This window comes from Equus asinus, unplaced genomic scaffold (genome assembly GCF_041296235.1).
Source record: "Equus asinus isolate D_3611 breed Donkey unplaced genomic scaffold, EquAss-T2T_v2 contig_49, whole genome shotgun sequence".
Taxonomy (NCBI): domain Eukaryota; kingdom Metazoa; phylum Chordata; class Mammalia; order Perissodactyla; family Equidae; genus Equus; species Equus asinus.
This window is the reverse complement of record NW_027225171.1, coordinates 12,501-40,000: the sequence shown is the minus strand read 5'-3', so window position 1 is coordinate 40,000 and position 27,500 is coordinate 12,501. Positions and strand designations below refer to the sequence as shown.

The 27,500-nt window shown below is 54.3% G+C and overlaps 1 long non-coding RNA gene across 2 annotated transcripts; it reads left to right on the top strand.

Annotated features, from left to right (window-relative positions):
* The first annotated feature begins 18,122 nt into the window (after positions 1–18,122).
* LOC139043992 (uncharacterized) lies at positions 18,123–24,176 on the top strand. 2 transcript variants are annotated; one of them, XR_011501060.1, is made up of 4 exons: positions 18,123–18,183; positions 19,190–21,861; positions 23,150–23,384; positions 23,672–24,176. It is a non-coding gene; the product is annotated as an uncharacterized lncRNA (long non-coding RNA). The 2 variants fall into 2 exon arrangements; XR_011501059.1 differs by lacking the exon at positions 18,123–18,183 and having other exon boundaries at positions 21,500–21,861; positions 23,668–24,155.
* Positions 24,177–27,500: the final 3,324 nt, after the last annotated feature.

Genomic DNA, 27,500 nt, shown 5'->3' with positions numbered 1-27,500 from the left:
TCCGCCGCGTCACGGAGACCCCGACACCGCCCACGCCACGAGGCACGGGGCGGGGGAGCGAGGTCAGGCCGGATTCCGCACCCCTGCCGCCTCCCACACGCCACTCGCAGCGGGGGAGAACGGGCGAGGGGACCCGCGGGCAGAGCGAGAAGAGCGGTCCCGTTCGCCATGAACGTCCGTCCCTCGTCTGGCACGGCTTAGGCCCGGCCCGGGAGAGCACAGCATCACCACATCGGTCGGCAGCATAACGCGAGGGACCCCCGAGCAAGGGAAGGCCGGCGAGGACAGCGAGCGGAGGAGCCTGCTTCAGCCTCACCGACCCCTCTCCTCCTCCAGCAAGCGCGGGCGACGACCCCAGGACGAGAACGCCTGACACGCACTGGCACGGAGCCGGTGGGATGGGGTAAGTCGCGACCGCACCCGGGTGCCGGCGGCAGGGAGTGCACGTGGTAGAGGACCCCGCGCCCCTAACCCCGCCGCCCTCGGGTACCAGAGACCGGAGGTGGCACCACGGTCGTGGGGGCGCCTGGAACGCACAAGAGCCGGCGCGCAGGCCCCAGCGGGCGGCTCAAGCGGCGGGGGTGGAAACGGGCGTCCGGTTCTCGGCCAGAGCCCGGAGCCCTCCCCGCACACGCATCCAGGCACCCGGAAGCTCTCGGGCGACTGTCACCCGAGCAGAGCGTGTCAGCACTTATCTGGCGGCACAAAACCACCCATTCGGGGGCAAGAATCGCCGCGCCCGGAGACGGGGCCCACCCACGGATCACCAGGGGAACCCCTGGATCACGGCCACGGCCACCAGACCCCAAGCACGACCCCATCGCCACCAGGCCCGGAGCTCCCGGGGCCATCTGGTCGACCCCAGAAGCGTGGCGGCAGGGGGAGCCGGGGACAGCCTCCCCGGGCCGCCCGCGCGGGCCGGGACCGGTCGGTCCCTCCCTCTGAGTCGCCGGGTCAGGACTTAGAAAAGAATTCCGCGGAGGCGCCTCCGGCGACCGGGCCCGGGGCGGGACCGTGGCTCCCGTCCCTCAGCCGGGGCTCCACCTACGCCTCGAGCCGGCCCCCTCCCGCCTCCGGACAAAGACGCGACCCGCGAAACTCGGAGAGAGAAGTCCGGTCCGACGGCCCGGACCCACCCCGGGCACGCGTCCGGGCCGGGGACGCCCTCCCCGGCCCGCCCTCGAGGGCTCCCGGGGCCGGTCCACGCTCTTCTCCAGGGCGGGACTTGGAAAAAAAAACTGCCACGGAGGAGGAGGCATCCGAGGACCGGGCCCGGTCCCCACCGCCAGAGCCGGTCGACTCGGAAGACCAGTGGGGAAAAGGCCAGCCCGGCGGCCGAGCCCGTCGCGCCCTCCACGGGCCTCCCCCGCAAGGCCCCGGCCGGTCGCCCACCTCCGGAGCGGGGCGCGGAAAGGGGATCGGCGACGCGGAAGGCCCGACCACCGGGCCGCCCTCGGGACGACGGCCGGGCACGGGACGAGCTCCCTCGCCCGTTCCCCCGCGGCGGCCCCCCACCCCCTCCCGGGGACGGAGGGGCACCGGCGGCTGCTGGTCGACCCGTCCGGGAGGCCCCACACCCCGGCCGGCACCGGGCGGCGCGGCGACAGCCACCTCCCTCAGTAGCCTGCACCTCCAATCTCCGGCGAGCGGGCGTCGCGCTCACGCCCCGGCGCCACCGGGCCAGATCCCGCCAGCGACGCCGGCCTCCCGGGACTCTGCCTCGGTCACCGCGGCCGAGTCCCGTCCCTTGGCCCGCGTCGCCGGAGCTCCGGAGGAAAGAGACGATATAAAAGCGGCCGCCAGGTGGCACCCGGCGACCGACGACCGCCTCAGCGGGACGGAGCCGGAGCGCGGGCCCGCCGGGGAGCACAGCCGGGCCGCCGGGCCGCCCGATCCCGTCCCGGAGCCCCCTCGGACCCAGCCTCCCGGCCCAGTGCGGCCCCGGGGCGTCCGCCCGCGGGCTCCCGGCCGCCAAGGCGCAGCCCCAGCCGCAGGAGGGGGACTCGGAAAAGGTTTCTCGGGCGATCACCGGGAAGGGGAAGGGGAGAGTTCCCCCCAGAGAGGCCAGGGGGCGGCCCGGGCCGGGCTGGGCCGGTGCGGCCGGGAGGCCGCCGCTTCCCGGAGCGGCTGGAGCGCCCCCGGGGTTCCCGGGAGGACTTAGAAAATCAGGGCGGGCGGGGACGGTCAAACCGAAACCAGGCACGTCATCCGAGAAGGACCGTGATGACGGGAGGAGGAAAGCTTTCCAGTCCAGAGGGCCTGTCGAAGGCAGGCGGAGAGTCTACCCGCTGAAACTGACGAAGATGGGCAAAAGAAGCTAGCTCAGGCGCCGACATCTAAGGAAATAAAAAAAAAAAAGCACGAGGGCGTGGAGAAATGGGGAAAAATCAACACTGAGAAATCTACCCTCTGAAACCGACGAAGATGGGCAACAGGGGCTAGCTCAGGTGGCAATTTTTAAGGAAAAATGAAAGGAAGTGCGTGGAGACCTGGGGAAAAAGCAACACGGAGAAATCTACCCTCTAGAACTGAGAAAGAAGCGCAACAGAGGCTAGCTCAGGTGGCAATCTTTAAGCAAAAAAAATAAGATAAAAAAATACAATGGCGAGGAGACCCGGTGAAAAAGCAACCCTGAAAAAGGTACCCTCTGAAACTGAGGAAGCAGGGCAACAGTGCCTAGCTCAGGTGACAATCTTTAAGCAAAAGAAACACACAAGGGCGTGGGGAGCTGGCGAAAAGGCAACACTGAGAAATCCACCCTCTGAAACGGACGAAGATGGGCAACAGAGGCTAGCTCAGGTGGCAATCTTTAAGCAAAAGAAACACACAAGGGCGTGGAGACCTGGGGAAAAAGCAACACGGAGAAATCCACCCTCTGAAACTGAGGAAGATGGGCAAGAGAGGCTACCTCAGGTGGCAATCCTTAAGCAAAAACAAAGCACAAAGGCGTGGAGCCCTGGGGACAAAGCAACCCTGAAATATCTACCCTCTGAAACTGAGGAACATGGGCAAGAGAGGCTAGCTCAGGTGGCACTCGTTAAGCAAAAACAAAACACAAAGGCGTGGAGACCTGGGGAAAAAGCAACCCTGAAATATCTACCCTCTGAAACTGAGGAAGATGGGCAAGAGAGGCTGGCTTCAGGTGGCAATCTTTAAGCAAAAGAAACACACAAGGGCGTGGGGAGCTGGGGAAAAGGCAACACTGAGAAATCCACCCTCTGAAACGGACGAAGATGGGCAACAGAGGCTAGCTCAGGTGGCAATCGTTAAGCAAAAACAAAACCCAAAGGCGTGGAGACCTGGGGAAAAAGCAACCCTGAAATATCTACCCTCTGAAACTGAGGAAGATGGGCAAGAGAGGCTACCTCAGGTGGCAATCCTTAAGCAAAAACAAAGCACAAAGGCGTGGAGCCCTGGGGACAAAGCAACCCTGAAATATCTACCCTCTGAAACTGAGGAACATGGGCAAGAGAGGCTAGCTCAGGTGGCACTCGTTAAGCAAAAACAAAACACAAAGGCGTGGAGACCTGGGGAAAAAGCAACCCTGAAATATCTACCCTCTGAAACTGAGGAAGATGGGCAAGAGAGGCTGGCTTCAGGTGGCAATCGTTAAGCAAAAACAAAACACAAAGGCGTGGAGACCTGGGGAAAAAGCAACCCTGAAATATCTACCCTCTGAAACTGAGGAAGACGGGCAAGAGAGGCTGGCTTCAGGTGGCAAACGTTAAGCAAAAGAAACACACAAGGGCGTGGAGGCCTGGGGAAAAAGCAACACGGAGAAATCCACCCTCTGAAACTGAGGGACATGGGCAAAAGAAGCTAGCTCAGGTTGCAACCTTTAAGCAGAAAAAAAACACAAGGGCGTGCAGACCTGGCAAAAAAGCAACAGTGAGAAATCTACCCTCTGAAACCGACGAAGATGGACAACAGAGGCTAGCTCAGGTGGCAATTTTTAAGGAGAAATAAAAGGAAGTGCGTGGAGACCTGGGGAAAAAGCAACACGGAGAAATCTACCCTCTAGAACTGAGAAAGAAGCGCAACAGAGGCTAGCTCAGGTGGCAATCTTTAAGCAAAAAAAATAAGATAAAAAAATACAATGGCGAGGAGACCCGGTCAAAAAGCAACCCTGAAAAAGGTACCCTCTGAAACTGAGGAAGCAGGGCAACAGTGCCTAGCTCAGGTGACAATCTTTAAGCAAAAGAAACACACAAGGGCGTGGGGAGCTGGCGAAAAGGCAACACTGAGAAATCCACCCTCTGAAACGGACGAAGATGGGCAACAGAGGCTAGCTCAGGTGGCAATCGTTAAGCAAAAGAAACACACAAGGGCGTGGAGACCTGGGGAAAAAGCAACACGGAGAAATCCACCCTCTGAAACTGAGGAAGATGGGCAAGAGAGGCTACCTCAGGTGGCAATCCTTAAGCAAAAACAAAGCACAAAGGCGTGGAGCCCTGGGGACAAAGCAACCCTGAAATATCTACCCTCTGAAACTGAGGAACATGGGCAAGAGAGGCTAGCTCAGGTGGCACTCGTTAAGCAAAAACAAAACCCAAAGGCGTGGAGACCTGGGGAAAAAGCAACCCTGAAATATCTACCCTCTGAAACTGAGGAAGATGGGCAAGAGAGGCTGGCTTCAGGTGGCAATCTTTAAGCAAAAGAAACACACAAGGGCGTGGGGAGCTGGGGAAAAGGCAACACTGAGAAATCCACCCTCTGAAATGGACGAAGATGGGCAACAGAGGCTAGCTCAGGTGGCAATCGTTAAGCAAAAACAAAACCCAAAGGCGTGGAGACCTGGGGAAAAAGCAACCCTGAAATATCTACCCTCTGAAACTGAGGAAGATGGGCAAGAGAGGCTGGCTTCAGGTGGCAATCTTTAAGCAAAAGAAACACACAAGGGCGTGGGGAGCTGGGGAAAGGCAACACTGAGAAATCCACCCTCTGAAACGGACGAAGATGGGCAACAGAGGCTAGCTCAGGTGGCAATCGTTAAGCAAAAGAAACACACAAGGGCGTGGAGGCCTGGGGAAAAAGCAACACGGAGAAATCCACCCTCTGAAACTGAGGGACATGGGCAAAAGAAGCTAGCTCAGGTTGCAACCTTTAAGCAGAAAAAAAACACAAGGGCGTGCAGACCTGGCAAAAAAGCAACAGTGAGAAATCTACCCTCTGAAACCGACGAAGATGGACAACAGAGGCTAGCTCAGGTGGCAATTTTTAAGGAAAAATAAAAGGAAGTGCGTGGAGACCTGGGGAAAAAGCAACACGGAGAAATCTACCCTCTAGAACTGAGAAAGAAGCGCAACAGAGGCTAGCTCAGGTGGCAATCTTTAAGCAAAAAAAATAAGATAAAAAAATACAATGGCGAGGAGACCCGGTGAAAAAGCAACCCTGAAAAAGGTACCCTCTGAAACTGAGGAAGCAGGGCAACAGTGCCTAGCTCAGGTGACAATCTTTAAGCAAAAGAAACACACAAGGGCGTGGGGAGCTGGCGAAAAGGCAACACTGAGAAATCCACCCTCTGAAACGGACGAAGATGGGCAACAGAGGCTAGCTCAGGTGGCAATCTTTAAGCAAAAGAAACACACAAGGGCGTGGAGACCTGGGGAAAAAGCAACACGGAGAAATCCACCCTCTGAAACTGAGGAAGATGGGCAAGAGAGGCTACCTCAGGTGGCAATCCTTAAGCAAAAACAAAGCACAAAGGCGTGGAGCCCTGGGGACAAAGCAACCCTGAAATATCTACCCTCTGAAACTGAGGAACATGGGCAAGAGAGGCTAGCTCAGGTGGCAATCGTTAAGCAAAAACAAAACACAAAGGCGTGGAGACCTGGGGAAAAAGCAACCCTGAAATATCTACCCTCTGAAACTGAGGAAGATGGGCAAGAGAGGCTGGCTTCAGGTGGCAATCTTTAAGCAAAAGAAACACACAAGGGCGTGGAGGCCTGGGGAAAAAGCAACACGGAGAAATCCACCCTCTGAAACTGAGGGACATGGGCAAAAGAAGCTAGCTCAGGTTGCAACCTTTAAGCAGAAAAAAAACACAAGGGCGTGCAGACCTGGCAAAAAAGCAACAGTGAGAAATCTACCCTCTGAAACCGACGAAGATGGACAACAGAGGCTAGCTCAGGTGGCAATTTTTAAGGAAAAATAAAAGGAAGTGCGTGGAGACCTGGGGAAAAAGCAACACGGAGAAATCTACCCTCTAGAACTGAGAAAGAAGCGCAACAGAGGCTAGCTCAGGTGGCAATCTTTAAGCAAAAAAAATAAGATAAAAAAATACAATGGCGAGGAGACCCGGTGAAAAAGCAACCCTGAAAAAGGTACCCTCTGAAACTGAGGAAGCAGGGCAACAGTGCCTAGCTCAGGTGACAATCTTTAAGCAAAAGAAACACACAAGGGCGTGGGGAGCTGGCGAAAAGGCAACACTGAGAAATCCACCCTCTGAAACGGACGAAGATGGGCAACAGAGGCTAGCTCAGGTGGCAATCTTTAAGCAAAAGAAACACACAAGGGCGTGGAGACCTGGGGAAAAAGCAACACGGAGAAATCCACCCTCTGAAACTGAGGAAGATGGGCAAGAGAGGCTACCTCAGGTGGCAATCCTTAAGCAAAAACAAAGCACAAAGGCGTGGAGCCCTGGGGACAAAGCAACCCTGAAATATCTACCCTCTGAAACTGAGGAACATGGGCAAGAGAGGCTAGCTCAGGTGGCAATCGTTAAGCAAAAACAAAACACAAAGGCGTGGAGACCTGGGGAAAAAGCAACCCTGAAATATCTACCCTCTGAAACTGAGGAAGATGGGCAAGAGAGGCTGGCTTCAGGTGGCAATCGTTAAGCAAAAGAAACACACAAGGGCGTGGAGGCCTGGGGAAAAAGCAACACGGAGATATCGACCCTCTGAAACTCAGGAAGATGGGCAAGAGAGGCTAGCTCAGGTGGCAATCGTTAAGCAAAAACAAAACCCAAAGGCGTGGAGACCTGGGGAAAAAGCAACCCTGAAATATCTACCCTCTGAAACTGAGGAAGATGGGCAAGAGAGGCTGGCTTCAGGTGGCAATCTTTAAGCAAAAGAAACACACAAGGGCGTGGGGAGCTGGGGAAAAGGCAACACTGAGAAATCCACCCTCTGAAACGGACGAAGATGGGCAACAGAGGCTAGCTCAGGTGGCAATCGTTAAGCAAAAGAAACACACAAGGGCGTGGAGGCCTGGGGAAAAAGCAACACGGAGAACTCCACCCTCTGAAACTGAGGGACATGGGCAAAAGAAGCTAGCTCAGGTTGCAACCTTTAAGCAGAAAAAAAACACAAGGGCGTGCAGACCTGGCAAAAAAGCAACAGTGAGAAATCTACCCTCTGAAACCGACGAAGATGGACAACAGAGGCTAGCTCAGGTGGCAATTTTTAAGGAAAAATAAAAGGAAGTGCGTGGAGACCTGGGGAAAAAGCAACACGGAGAAATCTACCCTCTAGAACTGAGAAAGAAGCGCAACAGAGGCTAGCTCAGGTGGCAATCTTTAAGCAAAAAAAATAAGATAAAAAAATACAATGGCGAGGAGACCCGGTGAAAAAGCAACCCTGAAAAAGGTACCCTCTGAAACTGAGGAAGCAGGGCAACAGTGCCTAGCTCAGGTGACAATCTTTAAGCAAAAGAAACACACAAGGGCGTGGGGAGCTGGCGAAAAGGCAACACTGAGAAATCCACCCTCTGAAACGGACGAAGATGGGCAACAGAGGCTAGCTCAGGTGGCAATCTTTAAGCAAAAGAAACACACAAGGGCGTGGAGACCTGGGGAAAAAGCAACACGGAGAAATCCACCCTCTGAAACTGAGGAAGATGGGCAAGAGAGGCTACCTCAGGTGGCAATCCTTAAGCAAAAACAAAGCACAAAGGCGTGGAGCCCTGGGGACAAAGCAACCCTGAAATATCTACCCTCTGAAACTGAGGAACATGGGCAAGAGAGGCTACCTCAGGTGGCAATCCTTAAGCAAAAACAAAACACAAAGGCGTGGAGACCTGGGGAAAAAGCAACCCTGAAATATCTACCCTCTGAAACTGAGGAAGATGGGCAAGAGAGGCTGGCTTCAGGTGGCAATCGTTAAGCAAAAGAAACACACAAGGGCGTGGAGGCCTGGGGAAAAAGCAACACGGAGAAATCCACCCTCTGAAACTGAGGGACATGGGCAAAAGAAGCTAGCTCAGGTTGCAACCTTTAAGCAGAAAAAAAACACAAGGGCGTGCAGACCTGGCAAAAAAGCAACAGTGAGAAATCTACCCTCTGAAACCGACGAAGATGGACAACAGAGGCTAGCTCAGGTGGCAATTTTTAAGGAAAAATAAAAGGAAGTGCGTGGAGACCTGGGGAAAAAGCAACACGGAGAAATCTACCCTCTAGAACTGAGAAAGAAGCGCAACAGAGGCTAGCTCAGGTGGCAATCTTTAAGCAAAAAAAATAAGATAAAAAAATACAATGGCGAGGAGACCCGGTGAAAAAGCAACCCTGAAAAAGGTACCCTCTGAAACTGAGGAAGCAGGGCAACAGTGCCTAGCTCAGGTGACAATCTTTAAGCAAAAGAAACACACAAGGGCGTGGGGAGCTGGCGAAAAGGCAACACTGAGAAATCCACCCTCTGAAACGGACGAAGATGGGCAACAGAGGCTAGCTCAGGTGGCAATCTTTAAGCAAAAGAAACACACAAGGGCGTGGAGACCTGGGGAAAAAGCAACACGGAGAAATCCACCCTCTGAAACTGAGGAAGATGGGCAAGAGAGGCTACCTCAGGTGGCAATCCTTAAGCAAAAACAAAGCACAAAGGCGTGGAGCCCTGGGGACAAAGCAACCCTGAAATATCTACCCTCTGAAACTGAGGAACATGGGCAAGAGAGGCTAGCTCAGGTGGCAATCGTTAAGCAAAAACAAAACACAAAGGCGTGGAGACCTGGGGAAAAAGCAACCCTGAAATATCTACCCTCTGAAACTGAGGAAGATGGGCAAGAGAGGCTGGCTTCAGGTGGCAATCTTTAAGCAAAAGAAACACACAAGGGCGTGGAGGCCTGGGGAAAAAGCAACACGGAGAAATCCACCCTCTGAAACTGAGGGACATGGGCAAAAGAAGCTAGCTCAGGTTGCAACCTTTAAGCAGAAAAAAAACACAAGGGCGTGCAGACCTGGCAAAAAAGCAACAGTGAGAAATCTACCCTCTGAAACCGACGAAGATGGACAACAGAGGCTAGCTCAGGTGGCAATTTTTAAGGAAAAATAAAAGGAAGTGCGTGGAGACCTGGGGAAAAAGCAACACGGAGAAATCTACCCTCTAGAACTGAGAAAGAAGCGCAACAGAGGCTAGCTCAGGTGGCAATCTTTAAGCAAAAAAAATAAGATAAAAAAATACAATGGCGAGGAGACCCGGTCAAAAAGCAACCCTGAAAAAGGTACCCTCTGAAACTGAGGAAGCAGGGCAACAGTGCCTAGCTCAGGTGACAATCTTTAAGCAAAAGAAACACACAAGGGCGTGGGGAGCTGGCGAAAAGGCAACACTGAGAAATCCACCCTCTGAAACGGACGAAGATGGGCAACAGAGGCTAGCTCAGGTGGCAATCTTTAAGCAAAAGAAACACACAAGGGCGTGGAGACCTGGGGAAAAAGCAACACGGAGAAATCCACCCTCTGAAACTGAGGAAGATGGGCAAGAGAGGCTACCTCAGGTGGCAATCCTTAAGCAAAAACAAAGCACAAAGGCGTGGAGCCCTGGGGACAAAGCAACCCTGAAATATCTACCCTCTGAAACTGAGGAACATGGGCAAGAGAGGCTGGCTTCAGGTGGCAATCTTTAAGCAAAAGAAACACACAAGGGCGTGGGGAGCTGGGGAAAAAGCAACCCTGAAATATCTACCCTCTGAAACTGAGGAAGATGGGCAAGAGAGGCTGGCTTCAGGTGGCAATCTTTAAGCAAAAGAAACACACAAGGGCGTGGGGAGCTGGGGAAAAGGCAACACTGAGAAATCCACCCTCTGAAACGGACGAAGATGGGCAACAGAGGCTAGCTCAGGTGGCAATCGTTAAGCAAAAGAAACACACAAGGGCGTGGAGGCCTGGGGAAAAAGCAACACGGAGAAATCCACCCTCTGAAACTGAGGGACATGGGCAAAAGAAGCTAGCTCAGGTTGCAACCTTTAAGCAGAAAAAAAACACAAGGGCGTGCAGACCTGGCAAAAAAGCCACAGTGAGAAATCTACCCTCTGAAACCGACGAAGATGGACAACAGAGGCTAGCTCAGGTGGCAATTTTTAAGGAAAAATAAAAGGAAGTGCGTGGAGACCTGGGGAAAAAGCAACACGGAGAAATCTACCCTCTAGAACTGAGAAAGAAGCGCAACAGAGGCTAGCTCAGGTGGCAATCTTTAAGCAAAAAAAATAAGATAAAAAAATACAATGGCGAGGAGACCCGGTGAAAAAGCAACCCTGAAAAAGGTACCCTCTGAAACTGAGGAAGCAGGGCAACAGTGCCTAGCTCAGGTGACAATCTTTAAGCAAAAGAAACACACAAGGGCGTGGGGAGCTGGCGAAAAGGCAACACTGAGAAATCCACCCTCTGAAACGGACGAAGATGGGCAACAGAGGCTAGCTCAGGTGGCAATCTTTAAGCAAAAGAAACACACAAGGGCGTGGAGACCTGGGGAAAAAGCAACACGGAGAAATCCACCCTCTGAAACTGAGGAAGATGGGCAAGAGAGGCTACCTCAGGTGGCAATCCTTAAGCAAAAACAAAGCACAAAGGCGTGGAGCCCTGGGGACAAAGCAACCCTGAAATATCTACCCTCTGAAACTGAGGAACATGGGCAAGAGAGGCTAGCTCAGGTGGCAATCGTTAAGCAAAAACAAAACACAAAGGCGTGGAGACCTGGGGAAAAAGCAACCCTGAAATATCTACCCTCTGAAACTGAGGAAGATGGGCAAGAGAGGCTGGCTTCAGGTGGCAATCTTTAAGCAAAAGAAACACACAAGGGCGTGGAGGCCTGGGGAAAAAGCAACACGGAGAAATCCACCCTCTGAAACTGAGGGACATGGGCAAAAGAAGCTAGCTCAGGTTGCAACCTTTAAGCAGAAAAAAAACACAAGGGCGTGCAGACCTGGCAAAAAAGCAACAGTGAGAAATCTACCCTCTGAAACCGACGAAGATGGACAACAGAGGCTAGCTCAGGTGGCAATTTTTAAGGAAAAATAAAAGGAAGTGCGTGGAGACCTGGGGAAAAAGCAACACGGAGAAATCTACCCTCTAGAACTGAGAAAGAAGCGCAACAGAGGCTAGCTCAGGTGGCAATCTTTAAGCAAAAAAAATAAGATAAAAAAATACAATGGCGAGGAGACCCGGTGAAAAAGCAACCCTGAAAAAGGTACCCTCTGAAACTGAGGAAGCAGGGCAACAGTGCCTAGCTCAGGTGACAATCTTTAAGCAAAAGAAACACACAAGGGCGTGGGGAGCTGGCGAAAAGGCAACACTGAGAAATCCACCCTCTGAAACGGACGAAGATGGGCAACAGAGGCTAGCTCAGGTGGCAATCTTTAAGCAAAAGAAACACACAAGGGCGTGGAGACCTGGGGAAAAAGCAACACGGAGAAATCCACCCTCTGAAACTGAGGAAGATGGGCAAGAGAGGCTACCTCAGGTGGCAATCCTTAAGCAAAAACAAAGCACAAAGGCGTGGAGCCCTGGGGACAAAGCAACCCTGAAATATCTACCCTCTGAAACTGAGGAACATGGGCAAGAGAGGCTAGCTCAGGTGGCAATCGTTAAGCAAAAACAAAACACAAAGGCGTGGAGACCTGGGGAAAAAGCAACCCTGAAATATCTACCCTCTGAAACTGAGGAAGATGGGCAAGAGAGGCTGGCTTCAGGTGGCAATCTTTAAGCAAAAGAAACACACAAGGGCGTGGGGAGCTGGGGAAAAGGCAACACTGAGAAATCCACCCTCTGAAAGGGACGAAGATGGGCTACAGAGGCTACCTCAGGTGGCAATCGTTAAGCAAAAGAAACACACAAGGGCGTGGAGGCCTGGGGAAAAAGCAACACGGAGAAATCCACCCTCTGAAACTGAGGAACATGGGCAAAAGAAGCTAGCTCAGGTTGCAACCTTTAAGCAGAAGAAAAACACAAGGGCGTGCAGACCTGGCAAAAAAGCAACAGTGAGAAATCTACCCTCTGAAACCGACGAAGATGGACAACAGAGGCTAGCTCAGGTGGCAATTTTTAAGGAAAAATAAAAGGAAGTGCGTGGAGACCTGGGGAAAAAGCAACACGGAGAAATCTACCCTCTAGAACTGAGAAAGAAGCGCAACAGAGGCTAGCTCAGGTGGCAATCTTTAAGCAAAAAAAATAAAATAAAAAAATACAATGGCGAGGAGACCCGGTCAAAAAGCAACCCTGAAAAAGGTACCCTCTGAAACTGAGGAAGCAGGGCAACAGTGCCTAGCTCAGGTGACAATCTTTAAGCAAAAGAAACACACAAGGGCGTGGGGAGCTGGCGAAAAGGCAACACTGAGAAATCCAGCCTCTGAAACGGACGAAGATGGGCAACAGAGGCTAGCTCAGGTGGCAATCTTTAAGCAAAAGAAACACACAAGGGCGTGGAGACCTGGGGAAAAAGCAACACGGAGAAATCCACCCTCTGAAACTGAGGAAGATGGGCAAGAGAGGCTACCTCAGGTGGCAATCCTTAAGCAAAAACAAAGCACAAAGGCGTGGAGCCCTGGGGACAAAGCAACCCTGAAATATCTACCCTCTGAAACTGAGGAACATGGGCAAGAGAGGCTAGCTCAGGTGGCAATCGTTAAGCAAAAACAAAACACAAAGGCGTGGGGACCTGGGGAAAAAGCAACCCTGAAATATCTACCCTCTGAAACTGAGGAAGATGGGCAAGAGAGGCTGGCTTCAGGTGGCAATCTTTAAGCAAAAGAAACACACAAGGGCGTGGGGAGCTGGGGAAAAGGCAACACTGAGAAATCCACCCTCTGAAAGGGACGAAGATGGGCTACAGAGGCTACCTCAGGTGGCAATCGTTAAGCAAAAGAAACACACAAGGGCGTGGAGGCCTGGGGAAAAAGCAACACGGAGAAATCCACCCTCTGAAACTGAGGAACATGGGCAAAAGAAGCTAGCTCAGGTTGCAACCTTTAAGCAGAAAAAAAACACAAGGGCGTGCAGACCTGGCAAAAAAGCAACAGTGAGAAATCTACCCTCTGAAACCGACGAAGATGGACAACAGAGGCTAGCTCAGGTGGCAATTTTTAAGGAAAAATAAAAGGAAGTGCGTGGAGACCTGGGGAAAAAGCAACACGGAGAAATCTACCCTCTAGAACTGAGAAAGAAGCGCAACAGAGGCTAGCTCAGGTGGCAATCTTTAAGCAAAAAAAATAAAATAAAAAAAAACAATGGCGAGGAGACCCGGTCAAAAAGCAACCCTGAAAAAGGTACCCTCTGAAACTGAGGAAGCAGGGCAACAGTGCCTAGCTCAGGTGACAATCTTTAAGCAAAAGAAACACACAAGGGCGTGGGGAGCTGGCGAAAAGGCAACACTGAGAAATCCAGCCTCTGAAACGGACGAAGATGGGCAACAGAGGCTAGCTCAGGTGGCAATCTTTAAGCAAAAAAAATAAGATAAAAAAATACAATGGCGAGGAGACCCGGTCAAAAAGCAACCCTGAAAAAGGTACCCTCTGAAACTGAGGAAGCAGGGCAACAGTGCCTAGCTCAGGTGACAATCTTTAAGCAAAAGAAACACACAAGGGCGTGGGGAGCTGGCGAAAAGGCAACACTGAGAAATCCAGCCTCTGAAACGGACGAAGATGGGCAACAGAGGCTAGCTCAGGTGGCAATCTTTAAGCAAAAGAAACACACAAGGGCGTGGAGACCTGGGGAAAAAGCAACACGGAGAAATCCACCCTCTGAAACTGAGGAAGATGGGCAAGAGAGGCTACCTCAGGTGGCAATCCTTAAGCAAAAACAAAGCACAAAGGCGTGGAGCCCTGGGGACAAAGCAACTCTGAAATATCTACCCTCTGAAACTGAGGAACATGGCCAAGAGAGGCTAGCTCAGGTGGCAATCGTTAAGCAAAAACAAAACACAAAGGCGTGGAGACCTGGGGAAAAAGCAACCCTGAAATATCTACCCTCTGAAACTGAGGAAGATGGGCAAGAGAGGCTGGCTTCAGGTGGCAATCTTTAAGCAAAAGAAACACACAAGGGCGTGGGGAGCTGGGGAAAAGGCAACACTGAGAAATCCACCCTCTGAAACGGACGAAGATGGGCAACAGAGGCTACCTCAGGTGGCAATCGTTAAGCAAAAGAAACACACAAGGGCGTGGAGGCCTGGGGAAAAAGCAACACGGAGAAATCCACCCTCTGAAACTGAGGAACATGGGCAAAAGAAGCTAGCTCAGGTTGCAACCTTTAAGCAGAAGAAAAACACAAGGGCGTGCAGACCTGGCAAAAAAGCAACAGTGAGAAATCTACCCTCTGAAACCGACGAAGATGGACAACAGAGGCTAGCTCAGGTGGCAATTTTTAAGGAAAAATAAAAGGAAGTGCGTGGAGACCTGGGGAAAAAGCAACACGGAGAAATCTACCCTCTAGAACTGAGAAAGAAGCGCAACAGAGGCTAGCTCAGGTGGCAATCTTTAAGCAAAAAAAATAAGATAAAAAAATACAATGGCGAGGAGACCCGGTGAAAAAGCAACCCTGAAAAAGGTACCCTCTGAAACTGAGGAAGCAGGGCAACAGTGCCTAGCTCAGGTGACAATCTTTAAGCAAAAGAAACACACAAGGGCGTGGGGAGCTGGCGAAAAGGCAACACTGAGAAATCCAGCCTCTGAAACGGACGAAGATGGGCAACAGAGGCTAGCTCAGGTGGCAATCTTTAAGCAAAAGAAACACACAGGGGCGTGGAGACCTGGGGAAAAAGCAACACGGAGAAATCCACCCTCTGAAACTGAGGAAGATGGGCAAGAGAGGCTACCTCAGGTGGCAATCCTTAAGCAAAAACAAAGCACAAAGGCGTGGAGCCCTGGGGACAAAGCAACCCTGAAATATCTACCCTCTGAAACTGAGGAACATGGGCAAGAGAGGCTAGCTCAGGTGGCAATCGTTAAGCAAAAACAAAACACAAAGGCGTGGGGACCTGGGGAAAAAGCAACCCTGAAATATCTACCCTCTGAAACTGAGGAAGATGGGCAAGAGAGGCTGGCTTCAGGTGGCAATCTTTAAGCAAAAGAAACACACAAGGGCGTGGGGAGCTGGGGAAAAGGCAACACTGAGAAATCCACCCTCTGAAACGGACGAAGATGGGCAACAGAGGCTACCTCAGGTGGCAATCGTTAAGCAAAAGAAACACACAAGGGCGTGGAGGCCTGGGGAAAAAGCAACACGGAGAAATCCACCCTCTGAAACTGAGGAACATGGGCAAAAGAAGCTAGCTCAGGTTGCAACCTTTAAGCAGAAGAAAAACACAAGGGCGTGCAGACCTGGCAAAAAAGCAACAGTGAGAAATCTACCCTCTGAAACCGACGAAGATGGACAACAGAGGCTAGCTCAGGTGGCAATTTTTAAGGAAAAATAAAAGGAAGTGCGTGGAGACCTGGGGAAAAAGCAACACGGAGAAATCTACCCTCTAGAACTGAGAAAGAAGCGCAACAGAGGCTAGCTCAGGTGGCAATCTTTAAGCAAAAAAAATAAAATAAAAAAATACAATGGCGAGGAGACCCGGTCAAAAAGCAACCCTGAAAAAGGTACCCTCTGAAACTGAGGAAGCAGGGCAACAGTGCCTAGCTCAGGTGACAATCTTTAAGCAAAAGAAACACACAAGGGCGTGGGGAGCTGGCGAAAAGGCAACACTGAGAAATCCAGCCTCTGAAACGGACGAAGATGGGCAACAGAGGCTAGCTCAGGTGGCAATCTTTAAGCAAAAGAAACACACAAGGGCGTGGAGACCTGGGGAAACAGCAACACGGAGAAATCCACCCTCTGAAACTGAGGAAGATGGGCAAGAGAGGCTACCTCAGGTGGCAATCCTTAAGCAAAAACAAAGCACAAAGGCGTGGAGCCCTGGGGAAAAAGCAACCCTGAAATATCTACCCTCTGAAACTGAGGAAGATGGGCAAGAGAGGCTGGCTTCAGGTGGCAATCTTTAAGCAAAAGAAACACACAAGGGCGTGGGGAGCTGGGGAAAAGGCAACACTGAGAAATCCACCCTCTGAAAAGGACGAAGATGGGCAACAGAGGCTAGCTCAGGTGGCAATCGTTAAGCAAAAGAAACACACAAGGGCGTGGAGGCCTGGGGAAAAAGCAACACGGAGAAATCCACCCTCTGAAACTGAGGAACATGGGCAAAAGAAGCTAGCTCAGGTTGCAACCTTTAAGCAGAAGAAAAACACAAGGGCGTGCAGACCTGGCAAAAAAGCAACAGTGAGAAATCTACCCTCTGAAACCGACGAAGATGGACAACAGAGGCTAGCTCAGGTGGCAATTTTTAAGGAAAAATAAAAGGAAGTGCGTGGAGACCTGGGGAAAAAGCAACACGGAGAAATCTACCCTCTAGAACTGAGAAAGAAGCGCAACAGAGGCTAGCTCAGGTGGCAATCTTTAAGCAAAAAGAATAAAATAAAAAAATACAATGGCGAGGAGACCCGGTCAAAAAGCAACCCTGAAAAAGGTACCCTCTGAAACTGAGGAAGCAGGGCAACAGTGCCTAGCTCAGGTGACAATCTTTAAGCAAAAGAAACACACAAGGGCGTGGGGAGCTGGGGAAAAGGCAACACTGAGAAATCCACCCTCTGAAACGGACGAAGATGGGCAACAGAGGCTACCTCAGGTGGCAATCGTTAAGCCAAAGAAACACACAAGGGTGTGGAGACCTGGGGAAAAAGCAACACGGAGAAATCCACCCTCTGAAACTGACGAACATGGGCAAAAGAAGCTAGCTCAGGTTGCAGCCTTCAAGCAGAAAAAAAAAAGACGCAAGGGCGTGGAGAGCTGGCGAAAAAGCAACACTGAGAAATCTACCCTCTGAAACCGAAGAAGATGGGCAACAGAGGCTAGCTCAGGTGGCAATCTTTAAGCAAAAAAAATAAAATAAAAAAATACAATGGCGAGGAGACCCGGTCAAAAAGCAACCCTGAAAAAGGTACCCTCTGAAACTGAGGAAGCAGCGCAACAGTGCCTAGCTCAGGTGACAATCTTTAAGCAAAAAAAAAAAACAAAAAACAAAAAACAAAAAACAAAACCCACAATGGAGTGGAGACCCGGGGGAAATCAACACTGAAAAATACAAAAAGAATGGAAGACCAATAGACAGAGCAGGCACTTTCACCTGGGGTGGAGGAGGTACGCATGGATGACCGATAAGCGCATGAAAAGATGTGAGCTGTTCCCTGGAAAAGCAAGTGAGAAAATTAGAGGGAGACATTGTGGGGACACATGGGTGAGACTGCCTTCTTCCAAATACCGGAACAGGATCAAACTGCTAGTCAGGTCGCGGAGAAGCCAAGTCAGTCACTCACGCCTCACTGGTGGTGAAGGGAAACGGTATGGCCTCTGTGAAAAAGGGCGTGGCGGGTTCCAAAACTGACACGCCGCGGAAACAACCACCGAAAGTGGCAACCTACATAAGCCTTTGGTGTATCTTGCCTCCTAAGAGCGTCTGTATGTAGCTGGAGCCTTGGGTCATTAAGGCTTCCACAGTGATCTGTGGTGGGTGGGTGGGGGGGGGGGGCCTTGGGCCTTGGGGGTCTCCGCTGGACCTCCAGGAAGTCAGCTTTTGTGGAGTCCCGTGAGTCCTTCCAGGGAGGGAGGCATCCAACCCGAGGGTGGTCTGGAGGGCACCACTCCCACCACTCCCGGGGGCTGGGGCGGGGGGCGGGGTGGGGGCTGCGGCCACGTTCCTGTTCATTCACACAGAATCCGGGGCATGAATGTTCTTAGCAGCTCTGTTCCACACAGCCCCACACTGGAAACCACACAGACGTCCTGCGAGTCCCATCCCTTGCTCATGTCGCCGGGGCTCCGGAGGAGGGCCACTCTGTAAAAGCGGCCGCCAGATGGCGCCCAACGACCGGCGCGGAGGGGTCAGCGGGAGGGAACCGGGTCACCAGCCAGCGAGAGTGCACAGCCTGAGCCCACCGCCGGGTCAGGTCTCTCTCTGTCTCTGTCTCTGTCTCTGTCTCTGTCTCTGTCTCTCTCTGTCTCTGTCTCTGTCTCTGTCTCTCTCTGTCTCTCTCTCTCTCTCTCTTTCTCTCTGGGCCCGCTTGGGGCGGGCGGGAGGTCACCACGTGAGGCCCCAGGGTGTCCACCTCGGAGCTCCCAGGCAGCACAGGGCAACCCTGGGCGCAGAAGGAGGTGTTGGAAAATCGGCGGGGAGGGGGGTGGGGTGGGTGGGCTTGCCAGGAAGGGGACAGACTCCCCACGTGACTTCTGGGCCGGGCCGGGCGCGGGGCTGCCGGCTGGCTGACGCGGACAGAGGTGGAAAAGTCCCCGGAGATGCCACGGGGCAGGCCGGGGCTGCCGGCCCCCGCTTCCCGGAGCGGCCCGAGCACTTCCCGGGCTCCCGGGAGGACTTAGAAAATCACGGCGGGGTGGGGGGTGGGGGTCGCTGTCAAACCGAAACCATGCACGTCATCAGAGAAGGACCGTGACGACGGAGGAATTGTCCGCAGTCTGTCAGGAATTGTGTGCAGCCTGTCACTTCCGGCCCAGAGGGTCTCTCTAAGGCAGACGGACAGACAGAGCCCACAAGTCGTAGAGGAAAGGACCGAGCCGCTTGGCCGCGGAAAAGTTTACAACACAAAACAGGTCTCCCTCCGCACGGGGCCACAGCAAAGCCCAAAGACGACACACGGGGGGGAGCATGGGTGCAGATGCACGTGTGGTGATAAGAATATGGATTTCAGCAGGGCTTCCCGTCCTCATCAACAAGCAGAAGCACCCAAATGGTGGGGGTTGGGGGGCAGAGACCTCACAGCCATTCCCTCCACAAATCGAGTTCCCCGGGACATCCTCACAGCGCCGTGCTGTGAGTGTGTGTGGGTGTTTAAAATGGAGTAAATGTGGACGTGGAACTGCTCCGTGAAACCAAAATAACAACAGTCGTAGATCTTCTTTGGTCATTTAGAAAATTCTTTTTTTTTTTTTTTTCCCCAGCGGTGCACGTATTTCCCTTCCAAAAAAGAAGAACGGGAAAGGAGATGTTAAAGGCAAGCAGAGAGAGGAAAACTGTTGCAAAACAAAAGCTGAGCTCCCGTCCGAGGGAGGCCTCCTCCATTGGAGGCCTAGGAAATCATTCTGACAAAATGGAGGATCTCTGTCTTTGGTGTCGATTCCCTCAGAGGTCAAGAGAAACCTTTTCCAATGTCTTTATCAGGAGGAGACTAGAAGTTAGAGAAAAGTATCCTTTCGGGAGTGAGAAAAACAAATTCTGATTTTGCATCAGCTTCCCTCCGATCTTGAAACTCATTGACTTGATTCCATTCTGTCGACGGAAATAATCCGGAACCAATCTATCCGTGAAAATCGGGGTGCGTTTATTCTGAGCTAAAATGTGAGGACTGTGGCCCGGGGCCTTTCTTCCCGAAGGAAGAGAGGGTGCCCGGGAAGTGGGGTGTACAGAGTGCTTCTAGACCCCCAGAGAGGACGTTTCACATAGGATCGAAAGGTCCCTTGGATGATAGTCGCGAGACTGCTCTGTCGGCACAGCGATCGACAGACACTGCTGGGTGGCAGGTCTGTTGTCTGGGCCTGGGTGGTCACAGGGGAGCCGGATGGTCAAAGGTGAGCGCAACCATCCGCTCCTAGCCTAAGGAAAGATGCCTCTCCTTAAGGAAAGGCCCGAGCACGGGGAAGCTGCTCCTTTCCCTTAAGGGCATTGGTTCTTGCCGTAGGAAATGTGTAAAGCGGATCTACGATGCGATGCGTGCTCGACGGCCACGTCAGGCCCTTTTCGAAAAACACTGTCAGGCCGAATTAGGCCGACACCCAATGGCTTCCTCATAGACTCCCATAGATCCTATCGCTCGCCATTTCTATCTGTCCACTCGTTCCAATTTTAGGCCACTTGACCACGAACAGGCCTTTTTCTCAGATTATTTTCCCCGTGAAACTTTGATCACCTTTTCACAGACAAAACGATCTTTACTTTTTAGGCCCTCTTGCCTGAAGGCAGCCATCTCACTTTCCTTGAACACAAAGATGTTTCCCATATTCACTTTTAGTGGCTTTTTGTTTTGTTTTGTTTTGTTTTGAGGACGATGAGCCCTGAGCTAACTGCTGCCAATCCTCCTCTTTTTGCCGAGGAAGGCTGGCCCTGAGCTCACCTCCGTGCCCATCTTCCTCTATTTCATATGTGGGACGCCTACCACCACGTGGCTCGCCCAGCGGTGCCACGTCCACCCCCGGGATCCGAACTGGCGAACCCCGGGCCGGCGAAGCGGAACAGGCACACTTAACCAGCGCGCCACCGGGCCGGCCTAGTGGCTTTCATCGCATTTGTTAAGTAGATTTTTTAACCCTCACGAACCTTAATTTTGGTGAAAACTAAGAAGCCAGCAATTAGGAACTGTCCTTCCCATGAGCATTCCGTCGCTTGGCCAATGTCTAAACACTTGGCCACTTTTAGAAACATGGGATTTCATAGGTTTATCTTTTCCTTCGCTTTATTTGATTTCATCTCACTTTAGTTTTTGGGTGAGGAAGATCGGCCCTCACAGAGCTAACGCCTGTTGCCAATCTTCCGTTTTTGTTTTTTTTTTCCCCCCTCCCGATTTTTCTCCCCCAATCCCCCCCATGACATAGTTGTCTATCTTAGTTGAGGGCCCTTCCAGTTGTGGCATGTGGGACGCCGCCTCCACACGGCCCGACGAGCGGTGCCGTGTCCGTGCCGTGCCCGGGATCTGAACCGGCAAAACCCTGGGCCGCCGAAGGGGAGCTTGTGAACTTAACCACTCGGCCACGGGGCCGCCCCTGTCCGTGGACTTTTTTATCACCTGATTTCACCTCGCAAAACTTCAAAGCTTCAAGTTATCAGAGAGGTTTGGGAAGTTGTTTTTATTAATTTAATTAATTTATTTTTCGAGGAAGACGAGCCCCGAGCTGACACCTGCTGCCAATTCTCCTCTTTTTGCCCCGGGAGAGTGATCCCGAGCTAACATCCGTGCCCATCCCCCTCCCCTTGATAGGCGGGACGCTGACCACAGCGTGGCTCGCCAAGCGGCGCCACGTCCGCACCCTGGATCCGAACCTGCGAACCCCTGGCTGACAAAACGGAACGTGCGAACTTAACCGCTGTGCCGCCGGGCTGGCCCTTCGGGAAGTTATTTTCAGGACACGGGCCATAAACTAGAATCACCGCTACAGGTTTATCGGAGCGACATCAGCGTTCGTGGTGGATTGAGTCGTCCCCTCTGTCTCTCCCCTCCAGGGCACAACCAAAGGGACGTCTATCGACCCACCCACCAAGGATTCCCCCCCCCCCCCCGCACGGCACAGCAGGATGCCTGAGAGATCCACGCAGCCCTACAGCGGCAAGTCACATTCGCACAGTCAAAATTCAATGGCAGAGACAAAACGTTAAGGTCAGTGAGAGGGAAGAGAATAACCGGCCCAGGAGCAACGGTGTGAAGAACACGGAGAAGACGGGTCCTAGACGCCGGGGTCCCCGGAGCAGTGATTTGATCAGAGGCCCGCAAACGTCCACGATCTCCACACCACGTTTATGGCCGACTGCGTGCGTGGGTCCTTTGGAATCGACCAGGCTACCGTCCGGGCCACTTTGGGACATCGTGTCCAGCTGCCCCGAGCGGTGGAGCTGTCGTTCAAGTGTAAGATGGGGCCCGTCCGGGGAGAGAATGGGGACGGGGAAAGGGAGGCCGCGGGAAGTCACAGAGTCTGAGGTGTTCGGGGGAGACTGACTCTTCTGAAGTGGAGGTGGTAGAAGGAGAGCAGCAGGATTTTTGGATTTTTGTTCCCTCTGTTAGGTATCTGGGTCCGGAGGAGAGTGGGGCGGGGGGGGGGCGGGTGGTGGTGGTGGTGGTGGGTGTGAGGCTGAGGCGGGGCTGGTGTTTCCTTTCCGAGTCAGGTGGAAGAGCTCCTCCAGTGGAGGTTTTTAGACAAGGGGTCTGGTCTGGCAGGATGGGAGGTTGCGGGTTGAGCCACAGGGGAATCTGTCGTAGCTCAGACTCGGGCCTTTGAAGAAATAGACAGAGAGAGGAGTTTTGCTCTGTCTGTCACCGCAGCCGGCACCTCAGGAGCAACAACAGGAGGCTTCCCGAATGAGTGAAGGGGCAGGAGCCAGCGTGCCCCGTGCCTCTCTCAGCCCTGCGCCGGCAGGGAAGGAAGCAGGCAGGCAGGCCTCAGGGCTACTCCCGTCCTACTGCCCGGTGGTCCCTGTCCCGGCCCCGCCCCCACTCTCCCCCTGACCCTCACCGCTCCCCAGCCCTCTTCTCAGCCAGAGAGGCGATGGGGGGGGGGGCGGTGCGGTCCCAGAACAAGTTTCCTCTCATCCGCCATCATCTTGCCACCCTGACGACTTGGCCTGAGATCCGGCCTAGGCTGTACCCGTGTGTGGTTTTCCTGTGGACAAGGGGGCCGGTTCACCATTTCGGAAGAAACCCCTAGCCTTCCACTGCCGAGTCGCCAGCCTGGGAGGGGGGAGGGGGGAGGGGGGAGGGGAGGTCAGGCCCATTCATTCCGATGGGCCTGGCGTCAGGGCTTCATTCAAGTGCAGGAAGCTCTCTCCCATGGCCTCGGGCTTTTTCCCATTGAACGGCTTTCTTCAATTCCCCCACCCTTAGGCCGCAGTCCACCAAGGGCCGGGAGGCAGGGAGGGAAGATGTTGGGGCAGGGTGGCTGTCTGAGAAACTCGCCTCATCTGGGGCAGAAAGAGTGCCCCCCTCCTTTCTCTAACCCTACTAGACTGCTTGAGGATCACGGACGGTTTGGCTCATCGATGAGCCCTGCGTTATGGGCCCGGCAAGCAAACTCCTAACGGGCAACCCGCCGCTCTAGGCGTGTGTGGGTTTTTTGATCTTTCACCTTCAAGTTCGCACGACATCGGTCCGTGTCCCCCGCCCCGGCTTCCCATGGGAAATCCTCCGTCTCTTTCCACAGACTCACTGGCGACTTCACACAGTGCCTGCCTCCTCCTCCTTAGGAAGGAAGGAAGGAAGGAAGGAAGGGGCTGACCCCGTGGCCGAGCAGTTGAGTTTGCACGCTCCGCTTCAGCGGCCCGGGGCTTGGAAGGTTCGGATCCTGGGCTCGGACACGGCACCGCTCATCAAACCACGCTGAGGTGGCGTCCCACACGGCAGAACCAGAGGGACCCTCAAAGAGAATATAGAACTAGGTACTGGGGTGCTCTGGGGAGAAGAAGAAGAAGGAGGAGGAATAAAAAGAAAAGAAAAGATTGGCAATGAGCTCGGGTGCCAGTCTTTAAAAAAAAAAAAAAAAAGAGGAAGAAAGATGGACAAACAGGAACGAATCCCACTGACGGCACCTCCAAATGGTGGGGGGCAGGGGGGTGGGGGGGGTGGGGAGTGGCATCATCGGGCCAAGGGTGACTCTAAGCGTGATCCCGCGGTTGTGTTATTTGACATTTTATCGAATCGATTTATTATTTTATTTTTGAGGAAGATGAGCCCTGAGCGAACATCTGCCACCAATCCTCCTCTGTCGGCCGAGGAAGACTGGCCCTGAGCTGACATCCGTGCCCATCCCCCTCTACTTTCCAGGTGGGACGCCTGCCACAGCGTGGCTCGCCAAGCGGTGCCGGGTCCTGTGCCCGGGATCCGGACCGGCGAACCCGGGGCCGGCGGAGCAGAACGTGCGAACTTCACCGCCGCGCCACCGGGCCGGCCCCCGGAGTTGTTTTGAAAATCCAGTAAGGGGCTGGCCCCGTGGCCGAGTGGTTAAGTTCGCGCGCTCCGCTGCAGGCAGCCCAGTGTTTCATCGGTTCGTTCGGATCCCGGGCGCGGACACGGCACTGCTCATCAAACCACGCTGAGGCGGCGTCCCACATACCACCGCTAGAAGGACCCACCGCGAAGAACACACAACTACGTACCGGGGGGCTTTGGGGAGAAAAAGGAAAGACAAAAAATAAAATCTTCCAAACTCCAATAAAACTTTGAGTGAAGACGACGAGGAGGATGCGAAACGTATCTCACGCCTCCGAGCCGAGCCGTCCGTTTAGGTTTAGGAAGGGGGACGAGGACCCTTTGTAAGCGACATCCCTTTTTAAGCACCATTCTAAACCACAGAACAGAACTCCCTCTCCTCGACCCGGAGCGAGGAGGTTCCTGGGTGTGTCAGAGAGGGTCACGTCCTCTGCAGCACGAACGAACCGCCAGGGTTCGGCCACGGGAAAGAATTTCTTCCTCTCCAGGGGGACTAAAAGTCACCGACGGCAGCGGGCGTAGGTGCTATCCTTCCCGTCCAGGAAAGGCAGGGAGAACTTCAGCCGTGAAGAGAAGGAGGTCTTCCTCACTCCCCGTTTTGGGAGGGCCCCTTTGGCAGGGGAGTTTTGTCTCCTGATTTCAAGTCAGGAAGAAAAGGGAGAGAGAGAGAGAGAGAGAGAGAGTGTGTGTCCTTCTCGTGCCAGGTCGGTCTGAGGGGGACCTCCTCTGGTTTCCTCCCTTCCCAGGGAACGCCGTTCGCTCCTTCTTCTAGAAAAAGCTCCCAAAGCACCACCGCCCAGGATGGTCGACCTACGCCCATCGTCCCTCCTTTCCCAATCATTTCTACCGCGACAGAGGGACAGAGGCCCCTGCCCCATCCCCATCCCCACCCCCACCCCCATCGCCTGCCTCCTTGATGGCCAAAGGAGCTGCCTCTGAGAATGGAACGGGGCTTGGAAACCTTCTAGAGGGGTGACTCTCACCTGCCTGCCTGCTGGGAAAAGCACCACGCTGTCCATCGGACTGCTCTTTTGGGCAAACGTAGGCGTGCCACATAGCGATCGACAGCTATGGCGGGGGGGGGGGGGGGCGGGGTGGCGTGGTGGTGCCCAGGATCCACGACACGTGACGGCTGCGGAGCACGACAGCCCTAAGACCTTGAGGGAGACGGGGTGGCGCGTGAATCCTTTCGGAACGAGAACGACAGGAAACGCTGACGGGGACGTGTTCTCCTCTCGAGAACACACCAACGCCTCGCACGGTGTCTGACCCGGGGTGCCTCTGACTTTTGTCATCAGAGACGATCCTCTCGACCGCCCCTCACGCTTTGGGGAAAAGGGGAGAGGGACTCGGTAGCACGGGAAAAGCCATCCATCCGCCCTTCCTTTCCGTCTTCACGGCTCCTTCTCGTGGAAAACGAGGAAGCCGTCCGGAGGAACGGAACACTGACCCGGGCCAAAGCGTGGCCCAGCCTGAGCCTCCAAAACCTTCTGCTAAGTGAGAGGTGCCAGACATCCAAGGCGACCTACGTTGCGATTCCACACAGAGGAGAGAGCTAGAACGGTCCAACCCTAGAGGGCGACAGCAGATGGCGGCGGCGGCGGCGGCGGCAGTGGTGGTGGTGATCGTGGTGGGGCAGATCCGGGAGTGGGGCCGTTTTTTCTTTCGGGGGGAGGGGATGGAAACGGAAACCTTCTGGAAATAGATAGCCGTGACGGATGCGCCACCTTGGGGAGAGAGACTCCCGAAGGCCACTGGCTTGTGCCCCGTGGAAAGGATGGATTCGGTGGGATGGGAATTCTACCTCCGTGTAGAGCGTGTGGTAAACCACGAGGTAGGTGGGTGGGTGGCCTCCCTGCCTCGCCTCCACCTAGACGTCCACACACAGAGACCGACGAGGGAGGGAGGGAGGGAGGGAGGGAGGGAGGGAGAGAGACAAGACTGACAGAGGCCGAGGCCGAGGCCGAGGCAGTGAGCGAGTAAGTGATCGACCCTGGCCATAGGGATTCCTCAGAGGGCGTCTCTTGGCTCCCCAAACGAAGAATGTGTGTGGAGATCGAGAAAGATCACCGACCTAGGAGAACCAGCAAGACTTCCTCACCCGCCAGAGAGCCGCTGGGCCCCTGCCGTCCCTGCCACCGCCACCCCTACCCCTCGCCTTTGGCAGCGACGCCAACGAAAGGCAGGCAGACGAGTGGGAGAGTCGTGTGGTGGTGTCCCCCAAGGAAGGTGGGTCCATGCCGACGAGCGGTCGTCGGCGTGTGGAAAAGCCAGAGGCGGGCTGACTAGAAGGAGGGCGTCCTGGAGGAAGGGGCCAGGGTGTGAGGGAGAGAGGCCTGTTCCTCTTCCCCTGTCGGTCCCAAGTCAGGGGCCCAAAGGAGGAAAGCTGTCCGTTCCTTTCCGACTCGGACGGTTCGGGCGGAACCGACCGATCCCCGCGGCGGCGCAGTCGGGGCTTTCTGGACCAGAACCCCTCTCTCTGTCGCCTTTCGACCACACGCACGCTTTAGAGGCCAAGGGAAAATGGATCGGGTCTCTCTGTCTCTCTCCCTAGAAAACAAGGGGCCGGGGGCCGAGCCCGTGGACGAACGGTCAAGTAGCGCCCCCCACCCCGGCCCCCGGCTTCGACGGCCCAGGTTTTCACCGGTTCGGATCCTGGGCGCAGCCCCAGACCCAGCATCGCCCTTCAAGCCACGCCGAGGCGGCGTCCCACATAGCAGAAACGCGAAAGACCTACCACTGGAACCTACAACTATGGACGGGACGGGACGGGACGGGGCGGGGCGGGGCGGGGCGGGGCGGGGGTGGGGGGGCGGCTTTGGGGAGCAGGAAGAAAGAAAAAATAAAAGAAACACAAGGACGGTCATCGCGATAGTTCTTTCCACTTCCATCCATATGTTAACAGGACCCAAGTTTCCCGACCTCCATTTGGATGTATGTTAACTAAATGGAGAAGCTATTCAAAGGACTCCTCTAAAGAAGTCCACGTTCTTCTTTCTAAATGATAATGAAAATCATTGTCACCACCGCTCTTCCGACCCTCCATGTCCAGACGGCCTCCCGCCCCTCCCCTATCCCCAACTCCCGCCCCGCCCCGCGCCGACCCCCGACCCCGGCATTCTCCACGCCCACCTTTCCCTCTCCACTCCTACCCCCCCCCGTCCCCCGCCGCCCGGGACACCGCACCCCGCGCCCCCCCCCCCCAATCCAGGCCGGGCCACCTGGTCGACCTCCTCGAACACTATATAAGAGGATGCCGGGCAGCAGGTGGCGCCCGACAAGCGGCCTCCTCACCGGCCGGACGGATCAGCCTCGCGGGGGCGGGCGATGGGGAGGCGTTCGTCCAGGTCAGGTCAGGTCGGGGGAGGGAGGATGCCGCGCCGGCCGGCCTGGTGCGTGGCCTGGTCCCGATCCACCCCGCGTCTCGTTTCTCGGGCCGGGACGAGTACAGGCGGGGAGGCCGACTCGGTCACGGAAAGCGGCCTTGGGGAGGTTTTGGCGAACGTCCCTGTCCCGGGGCCGTCTGCCGACTAGGGGACGGAGTCCTCCTCCATGCTCCTTCTCGC